The sequence below is a fragment of the Canis lupus genome, chromosome 4 (genome assembly GCF_003254725.2).
Source record: "Canis lupus dingo isolate Sandy chromosome 4, ASM325472v2, whole genome shotgun sequence".
Classification (NCBI taxonomy): domain Eukaryota; kingdom Metazoa; phylum Chordata; class Mammalia; order Carnivora; family Canidae; genus Canis; species Canis lupus.
The window spans coordinates 5,194,787-5,205,044 of NC_064246.1; positions in this window are offsets into that span (position 1 = coordinate 5,194,787).

A 10,258-nucleotide genomic window follows, 5' to 3' on the forward strand; every position below is an offset into this window, starting at 1 on the left:
GAAAGGTGTGATGTCTCAAAGACCAAGTCACAGGAGGAAAATAAAAGCTCTCTGTGTCTGTATGCCTCCTGTCATCTAAAGGATGTGCAGCCTTCACAGACATTAATTCATTAATTCCCCAAGGTTATAGAGAGACGAGGGCTACTGCTCCCAGTTTTAAGGACAGGGAGAAGTTGATCAACCTTGGAGTCACCACAAGAAAGATCCGTACACTGCAGGACTGACTACCTGAGACCTTTGAGATGTGCTGACAATGTCCTTTCTGGTCGCACAAGACCCCTGAAAAGCTGACACACTTTGTTGGCCAGCACCTGTTGGAAGGGCAGGAATGATCATGTCCCTTCTGACCCCTTCTATGAGGAGGGCTTCCTTCCTCACCCTTCTCTAGACATACTGACAACACATGGTGCCCCTGGCCGCTTCATTGGTCCCCTGCGGCCAGGTTGACGACATCACATGGAAAAGTGCAAGAGCTAAACAAAGCACCAACTGCCCCAATTAACTCAATAGGCATCCATCTTGTAGGTCATAAGAAAGCTCCTGTCTCTCAAGGTTGGGTTTGGAGTTCTTGGACCTTTGGGTCTTTGGGTGGATGCGATCCTTCCTACTCCACCCTGCCAGAATTTGTGATGTGGGATCCCCACATCCATCTGTCAATACACAGTGGTATGACAAGGAGATGTGGTGTGCCACACAGACTAGATTGGGAGTAGACCTTGGTTTCAACTCACCTCTTCCTAGCTACGTGATTTGGGGCAAAGGATTTTCCAAGCATATTTTACTGGTAAGATGGGAACAATAATATCTTCCTTGTGGACCTGTGAGAATTATTGTTAATACACACATAGCACCAGCCAGAGTTGGAGTGGTGGTAGGAGAGGAGCCTCCTACTGGCGGACGAGAGCTGACCGTCTTTTCCATAATGTCACGTTGGTAGCTTGAAAATGGCCACGGCAAGAGTGTTTCCTCCATGGAAATCTGCAAATGCTACAAAGCAGGGATTATTTTTTTTTCTCCCCAAGAGCCAATTTATCAGCACACTACAGCATAGTAGGCACTCAATAAATATAACTATTATTAGTAAACTCACGTAAAACCCATGTTGATTCAAAATGTAGAAATAGAATACATCCATTATATGGAACACAAAATCACTGCTTGTTTTACAAGAAAAGTGATACCACATCTGCCCAAAATTGATCACCCAGAAAGATGAATGTGTGGCCTCCTTTGGTACATGGAGCTTGTCATTTAGATCTATTGCTTTTGCTTATTGAACTTGGGAGCATGTTTTGTGTTGCTTCTAGTAACTCTAGTAATTGTTTGGCTTATAAGAATGTGCTGGCTAAAACCCAAACTGACAGAAGAAAACAAAAAGAGAGTTTTGGAAGTAGTTCTCACTATTTCCCTGAAAAAGACAGCTTGTCAATCAACAAACATCCAATACTGTGCTTGATTCTACAACTGACACAAAAAATTTGCAGAATGATTCCTGACTTTATGACGTTCATAATCTGTAAGGGGTAGCACAGGAGAAGGCTCAGACATGTGAAGGAACATACAGAACAAGTGTCTTTTGCAAACACGCGATATGCTATAATTTGCTTCCACAAAAAGGAAGCTAGAGCTCAGAGAGGTGAAGTTGGTTTTTTCAGGTTATACATCCAGTAAGAAGCAAAGCTGAGATTTGGACTCAGACAATAGATCCTGAAGTCTTCTCAGTAATAATTAGGGAATGAGAGATGATGGCATTATGTGCTGAAATAAAGATGGCTAAATTTTGTATATGGATAATTCGAGAATGGACATATTAGAAGCTAATTATGTGATCCCGGACAACAAGTGCTAAAAGAACATGTCTGAGCCTTTTCCTGTGCTACCCCTCGCAGATTATGAATGTCATAAAGTCAAGAATCATTCTGCAAATTTCTTATGTTAGTTGTAGAATCATGCACAGTATTGGATGTTTGTTGATTGACAAGCTGTTTTTCTCAGGGAAATAGTGAGAACTACTTCCAAAACTCTCTTTTTGTTTTCTTCTGTCAGTTTGGGTTTTAGCCATCACATTCTTATAACTTGGGATAGTTGAAAGGGTCGGGAATCACCATGAGGATGACAACTATTGTTGGGGAAGCCCCATGGAACACAACACACATAACTCCTTCAATAAGGAAGAGATGAGTGTGCAGCATGGCGGTGGTAGAAGGCCTCTCCTCTGTGTTTGGATCATCCCACAACATTAGTGGAAAGTCAGTCAACACGATCTTTTGATATCATAGGTCCAGTCTATTTTTCTTATTACACAAATCTCTCTTGTCCCTCTCACCTTCCTTCTTGGTTTAATTTTTTTTTTTTTTTACATTGATGGGCTTTACTGACTGTAGTCGACCCGAACATGACTCCAAATAATAAATGTCGGCACAAGGATGGCAACTCTAATGCTTAGCTGGGGGCAAGCAATACTTCATTTCATATATCATTTACTACTGTGCTAGGGAGCGATTCTACAAAGCCAGGAAAGATTTAGAAAGTTAAGAAAGGAGGGGAATATGCTCCAACCACATCACTACTCTGTCTCCATTATCTTGTAAAGTTCATTGATGCACAACAAGAAGCAATTTATAATGGCACCCATGACTGTTGTGATTTACACAAGTAAGGGCAAAATGGTGCTAAACAGTGTTTCTTTAGCATTTTGTACTTGTTACTGGCTTTATTGGAAAAAAGTGACCCAAATCTGGATTTTCCAGAGCCGAGTTTTGAATGGAAAGCAAATATCAGACCCATGTACTGTGGTTGTCCAAGATGGCCCTAGAGATGATTTGGGGGTCTCTGTGGCTGAGAAGTAATAGAAGCTTGCCAGTTCTCTCTGGCAGCCACTCTCCATCCTTGGGTTGTGATCAAACCAGAAAGAAGATTGGGGACCCTGTTTGCAGCAGGAGGAAGGAGATGGGGGAGACAGAGGTGGGTAAGGCAACTCCTCCTCCTCAGCTGGTCAGTAATGCTGAAGAACCCCTGGACGTCTGCTCCATTCCTGTTTCTCCCCCCCCAGAACACACAGGTTCTCTTAATGTCCCTCACTTTCCCTGATGGCAATCTTCGGACACGTGTGACAAGTCCGTGTGCGTGACCCAGAAGTCACACCTAGAAGAAGGCTCTTGACCATCGGTGGTAAACTTTCCTGACCACCTGCCTGTCCCCAGCCCTGCCTCAGCTAGTCACAAAGGTCTGAGGTTTGCAAACCAGGTTCGTGGTCACTGCTGACACACCATGCCTTCACCTCCTTGCTTCGGAGAGCTTGGCAACCTGAGGAATGCCTGGGGCACCTCGAGTGTTGTTGGAATGGAGTATTAGTTTCTTGTCCCCAAGAGAAAACGAAAAAAGCCAGAGGTTGAGGAAGGCGGAGTGCTGGAGCCAGGCCATAGTCACTTTATCCCCATCCTCCCCCCTTCCCCAGAGCAGCCTGGTTGGGGGGCGGTGGCCCTTCAGAGCAGGTTCTGTGGGTCTGCTCACCAGGAATCCCCTGGGTTTCCTGCCCTGCCCCACCTCCTGCTCTCCCCCTCATCTCAGAAAGGTCTCATTTGTCTTTAGCCCCAGTAGCTCCTGGGGCAGCCAGGATGTCTCTGAGCACAATCCCATTGTTTGAGTCCTGTATACCTGTGGCAGGTGACCTATCCGACAGAATCACTTCCCTTCATCCTTTCTAAGAATTTAGCTGCAAACATTCCTTTTTGTACCCCTCATCTCCAAAATCCTTAACCCCTTCTAACTGTTCGCCTAGAAACCAAACCCATGCTGCAGGCATTGCCAGCAGACAGCTTGGTCTTCAGATGACTTGAATTTGAAGCCGGTGTGACCCCTCCTGTAAGTTACTTAAGACCTCAATTTCTCATCTGCAAAGTGGGGATATTCTTGTATTTACCCAGTGGTGTGCTCATAAATGTTGAACCATTAGTTCTCAAAAAAAGAGAAAAAAATTCTGATTGTAATATGGTTCGCCACTGTCCATGGTGTAAATACTTCCATCGTGGCTGATTGTAAGCTAGCATACACTGAGTCCCTGAACATGGAGCTGGGAACAGAGTGGTGGGAGGGGGCTCTGTGAGCTGCCTTCTGGCCCACCCCTGAACCTGTCCAGTGAAGTTATGGGATGCTTTAACCAGGTAATGCAGAGGCAGTGCTCAGCATAGTGCCCCGCACACTAGGTATATTTATTATGGTTGTGGCTCACTTCAGCCAGGGTTCTCAGCTTACAGGGCTTCTCTTCTTGCCCTTCCCAATGCAGCTAATGGTTCTTCTTGCGGAGGAAGCAAATGCAAATGATCTTTCAATAATATGAGGCTCTCTTTGTTGGCTTCTGATAAATCATTCTTAGCCACCTTCTTGGAAACAACCCAGGGCCAGTTGCATATGCCTCAGGGTGGCACTGAAGAGGGATCATCCGGCCACTCCCTCCCTGCCACCTGGAGAGGGAATCTCTGTCTTGAGAGCTACACTAAACTGTGTTGGCCGGCACTGCAGCCCTTGTGCCAATCTAAAACATATAAAACATTGTCTTACTTTTAGCAAGTTCTGTGTTTGTTTCTTTCCTAAGCAACAGATACGCTGCTGGCCATATCCAGCAAAGGAACAAAGTCACATTGTTCAAAGCAAACAACACCAGTATCAGTTGGAACAAATAGACAATCACACTCCCAGACCTCAATCTTCCAACCCAGCTGGACAACGCAGAGTGAAAAGGCTCAAGGCCACAAGGCAGAAAAACACACCTTTATCTGCTTTCAAAGGGCCTCTATCAAGTGCAGTGCTTATGTGGGCTCCTCCTACCCCCTGACTGTTACTAATATCCTTTTAGAAACCTGAAAATAGCATGTCTTTCCTTATGGATGGGTCCTGTTCCAGGTGACTATGATTGATTTATTTTTTCCCTCACCACCTCCTGAGTTGAGAGGAGGACAAAAAGGTTTCTTTCGCTTCTCTGTTCGTTGTTTAAGATCCCCGTAGTAAGACTATCATTTTACCTTTTGAAACTCAGTCTCCCCATCTGTTGGCCCAGACAATCCTTTTGGATTCTTCTACCATTTTAAACATCCTCTGAGTCCAGGAGCAATAGCCCTTTTTTGGTATCCCTCCCTGAGGCTGCCGGGGCTGAGTGGCAGGAGGATGGACCTAGGGGCAATTTACTGCATGCAGTTTACTACTTGCAAACTTGCATGCCAACAGATGGTTCCCATCCCTCTGAAGTCATGATACGGTGCACTCAAGGAACCTTCTAGAGAACTGCTCTTGCAGGTCACTGGGCCTGCTGAGGGTCAGGAATACCCAGGCTGATGGGATACCTGGGTGGCTCAGTGGTTGAGTGTCTGCCTTTGGCTCAGGTCGTCATCCCGGGGTCCTCAAATCAAGTCCCGTATCGGGGTCTGCCAGGGAGCCTACTTCTCCCTCTGCCTGTGTCTCTGTCTCTCTCTCTCTCTGTGTGTCTCTCATGAACCAATAAAAATCTTAAAAAAAAAAAAAAAGGAATACACAGGATGCAGCCACCCTGCATAGGTGAACAGTTGGAGGGGCTGAGTATCTTACCAAGCAACAGAGTTAGAATGAAAATGAAACCAGACTGGCCCCTAGCTAAGACTGGAATACATGGCATTGCCTTTGCACGCATTTTAAAAATGACTCTGCTTACTTGTCAAGCACCTAATTAAGAATTGCTCCAGACTCACCTGGGCCACTAATCGGGTGCAAAGGGAGAAGATCGGGAAGGTGAGTGAATCCATGGCCATGGCGGCCTGGTCTGAGGAGAAAGAACCCTGCCCAGAGGGACAACAGGGGTGGCCCTTAAAGACTCCAAGGAAGAGGAGCTGAGTCTTGAGAAATGAACAGGATTTTCCAGACATAGGGGTGGGAGGCTGGGAATTCCAGGCAGCGGGAACAGCTAGGGCTGAGAAGCAGAGACACAAAGTGCCCACACAGCCACGTGCCCAAGTGGCCTTTGCTTGGCATGTGTCTACATTTCCCAAACAGCAAATGAAAGAAGGCGTTCTTTTGCGCTCCTCAATTTATTAAAAAAATTATTTAAGTGCCTTTTGGGGTTCTAGGTCTGCAGTGAGCACTGTGTTCAATACAGGAGGAGCATAAGATACCCCCACCTGGCATACACTCCTCCTTCCTTTATTCTCCAGATTCTTCTCTGATCCCTTCTTTAAGGACTGCCTTGGCCTGAAGGGATGATGCTGTCCTCACAACCCTCAAAGCCATTATGAAGTTCACTATTAATCAGGACTTGCTATAGCCCTTCCATTGTTGTCTTGAATTATTATTTACTATTTATTTATTTATTTATTTATTTATTTATTTATTTATTTATGAGACAGCCTGAAAGTAGAGCAAGGAGGGGCAGAAGGAGAGGGAGAGAGAATCTCAAGCAGACTCTCTGTGGACCCCGGAGTCAGACTCAGGGCTTGATTTCACCACCCTGAGATCATGACCTGAGTGGAAACCAAGAGTCTGCCGCTCAACTGACTGAGCCATCCAGGCACCCTGTTATTTACATTTTAAAGTATGATTTAGTTCTCTAGTCATTTTTAAGTCAACTTAATTAGAATATAATTTACTTACAATAAAATGCCCAGAATTGAAATATATACAGTTTGATGACAAATGTGTATACCATACAAATGCAATCACCGCTGCAACGCAGTAAAACATCCCCTATCACTTCAGAGGGCTCCCGCGTGCCCTTTGCACAGCCAACCACTTCACCGCCCACCCAGACAGTCCAAGCTGCCACTGATCGGACTTCTATTATCATAGCTCCATTTTTCCCCTTCCAGAATGTCCTGTGGATGGAATCAGATGGTAACCTTTTGTGCCTGGATTCTTTTGCTCAGGGTAGCTTTGGTGGTTTTATTTGTTTGAGATTTATCAATGCTGCGTGTATCAGTAGCTTGTTAATTTCTATTGCTGAGCAGTGGTGTGGCACATAAGGATAGAAATTTTTTTTCAGCTCCTCTTCCCCTACTAAGGGACATTTGGGTTGTTTTCTCCATGCGTTGTTTCGTTCTTGCCTTTCCAACCAGATTGTGAGCTTAAGAGCAGGGATGTATCTCTCATACTCTGTCCCCACCCAGAAGCACCTTATCCAGAGCCACGTTGGATTGGATTCTCAAATGTGTTGCTTCGTTGAATTATATTTGTGCATAAGATGTGGTCCCTGCCTGTTAGAGCCTTATAATCTAATTATGGAGGCAGCTACAAACATAAATCAATTATTCCAAGGCAATACATTTATCTGGTTTTTTAGCAATATTTTAGGGAAGAGAGAGGACATGACAATGAATATCTGAAACATAGCACCAAAAGTAAAATGTGGTGTTAAAGAAATTCAGAAGAGGATCCGTGGAAATGGAGAGCACAGTAATGCCTTTTGTGGAGCCATTCAGGGAAATCTTCTGGGAGGAGGAGTAAATGCACAGCCTCAGAGGGTGAGCAGACTACGGATCTACAGCACCTACTCCCTAGTTCATCAGAGGCTGTGCTGAAAATGCAAGGGTAGCAAAGGGAACTGATTCCCAGTGGCAGAAGGAAAGGGACTGAAGTCACAGAAGCAACACTGGACATGAGTGGAAGTGGCTGCTTGGTAGGTGTGAGCAGAGTGTGAGAAATGGAGGGAGTGACTGGGGGCTGGGAAGACAGGATAGGCTCAGATCGCAGAAGGCCTTGAATGCTAATCTAGGGAACTCAGGCATAAGTCACACACACTACAAGCCCATCAAACACTTACATGGTGCTGCCCTTGACAAGGCAAAACCCCCACCATCACTGAATTATTACATCAGTGATACAGGGGAAGGATTGAAGCTAAAAGACATAAGGAATTTAACAAGGTCATGCCAAAGGGGAATGTCAGAGTCAGGGTTCAGCCCTGATTTCTGGTAACTGTGGTCTTTATGCACAGCAGGGGGGAAAAGCAGTGTGAGGTACAAACATCCCAGAGTGTAAAGGTCAGAGAGAGCCTTTTTTGTGCAAGTCGTAGAAATAGAGTTGGGTTGTTTGTTTCTAAGGGATTGAAATGTGGTGGTGTTATTACTCTCAATAATACTACATGATACTTTGAGGACTTTATATTTTTCAAGAGATCTCATATTCATTATGTCACTAGACCCTCGCCATAATCCTGACAGCTCAGCAAGTCAGGTATTGTTGTTAGTTGAATTATTACTATAATTAGTCTGGAATTTTCAGGGAAAAAAACTCAAAACCCCAAAGAGTTATGAACATTTCTGAAGAAACTTCAGATAACTAGCCAGGACTCAGATCCACATCTCTTGAATGAACTTCTACAACCTGCTATTGGAGAGCAAGGAGGAAGGATTCTACTGGATAGAAATGCCTAGAAGACCAGTGTCACCAAACCAAACCAGCTGGTCTCAAGCCCTCCCCAAACTCCTTCCCAGCACACTGTCTGCCTGCAGGTGATCTGAGAGGGGTTTAGAACAAGTCTGAGGCAGAGCTTTATTATGAACGTGTGTGAGTCAGACAACAGAGCGTCAAAGATGTGGGTTGCCATGCTTTCTGCCAGTGTAGCCATTTGCCCTTCTCCAATCCTCAGGGCCACCATCAGAGCTGGGAGGGACCCCTAAGTCATTTTGCAAGGGTGCAGGACTTGCAGCCCCAGACATGGACCGTCCCCGCACGCTGGCCTCACCTCTGCCCACTAGCTCCCCCCAGCCTAAAGCTGCTTCCTGCTCCTGTAGTGGTGAGCTCTCAGCCTGGGCAGGGTCCCAGACAGACAGAGCAGACAGGTGTGAGCTGTGAACCAGGACCTCCCTGGGAACGAAAAGGGCTTCCAGAAGGGATGGCCCTGGCGAGCTCACCTATGTCGTCATCTTGCCCCAGATAAATCCTGAATAACCAGGAACCAAAGAGAATGCGTCCATGACCAACCATGAAAAAACGCTGCCGTCAAACAGAGCTTCTGAAGAACCATTCAGAGAGGCTTCCCATATGGGGGCGGGGGTCCCTTTCTCAGACCCTACTGCCTCGTTTGTAATCTCCCAAAAACTTTATCTGCTTTTGTGTGCACATGATCTCTGAGGCGGTTTGCTAAACAGTTTGAATGAATCATCTATTGTGACATTTATTTATTTAGTTATTTATTTAGTTATTTATGGAAGTACCTGCTTCCACCATAATCCAGAGCAACCTGACTTGCATCAGACCAATCAAGCCCACTTCCTAACACTCAATGCTCCAAATAGAAATATTGGTCTTCCTCACCTTGCATAGTCACTCTCCTCTTGAAATATACACATGTTGTGAAGGGCCTCTAGAAATAAATCTTTGCTCAAAAAAATTCTCTACACATGTATTAGTTTCTATACTCCTAACCAGCAGCCAGGCAGTCAGCAAATAACAACCGCCCTTGGTCATTGCTGGGAAGATAAAAGACTGTCAAAACAGGGGCCAGCTGCTTGCCGGTTAAGGCTGGTCTGTCATTGCCCTGTGCCTCACAGGATGATGCTAACTGCAATATTCAGCCATAAAAACTGTCTGGTCCATTTGCTTCTGGACCAAGTTTGCATAAGTTCTAAGCCTGAAAGTCAAAGCAAAGTGAAATCTTACATACAAATGCTGATCTTTCAATCACTTGAGAAAGATGCCCTCTCTTTTCCTCTGTTTCTCTCTCTCTCTCCCTCTCTCTCCCACCCTCTCTATCTCTCTCTCTCTCATAAACACAGCAGCTTGCTTAGAGCAATCTTGAGCTGGGAGCTGTGAAGAATTGCTATAGGTAGGAAGAAACGTTAGCTCCGGAATTCAATTAACTGTCAGCATTGCTGTTGGTGTCACGGTGAGTCACTCCCCTTCAGCAAATGGGCATGGGGGGCTGTGAGCTTCCAAGATGAATGGTGATTGATAAGCTGCTGCAGGGCCAGGACTCTGGCTTCCGGAGTCCTTGCCTTCCCCACACACGTTTTCCATGAACATACAATAAAGAGATAGTGGGAGAAACTGTGTGAGGACATGGGAGATGCTGTCAAGAATTTGCTTGTAGTCTCTTCTTTCATTTGTGAGATTCACGGGCTTGGAAGCTGCTGAAGAGCAGGGACCCTGCTTTATATTTCTTGTCTTTCAGTTCACATCCAGATTCATGTATAAGGGGAGAAGAAGAAATGCTACCTGGTGTCCCATGTGGCAGGCGCTGTTATCAGCCCCTTCTGATGAGGAAGAAACTTGCCCAGAGGAGTGAGGGCTCAGTCCC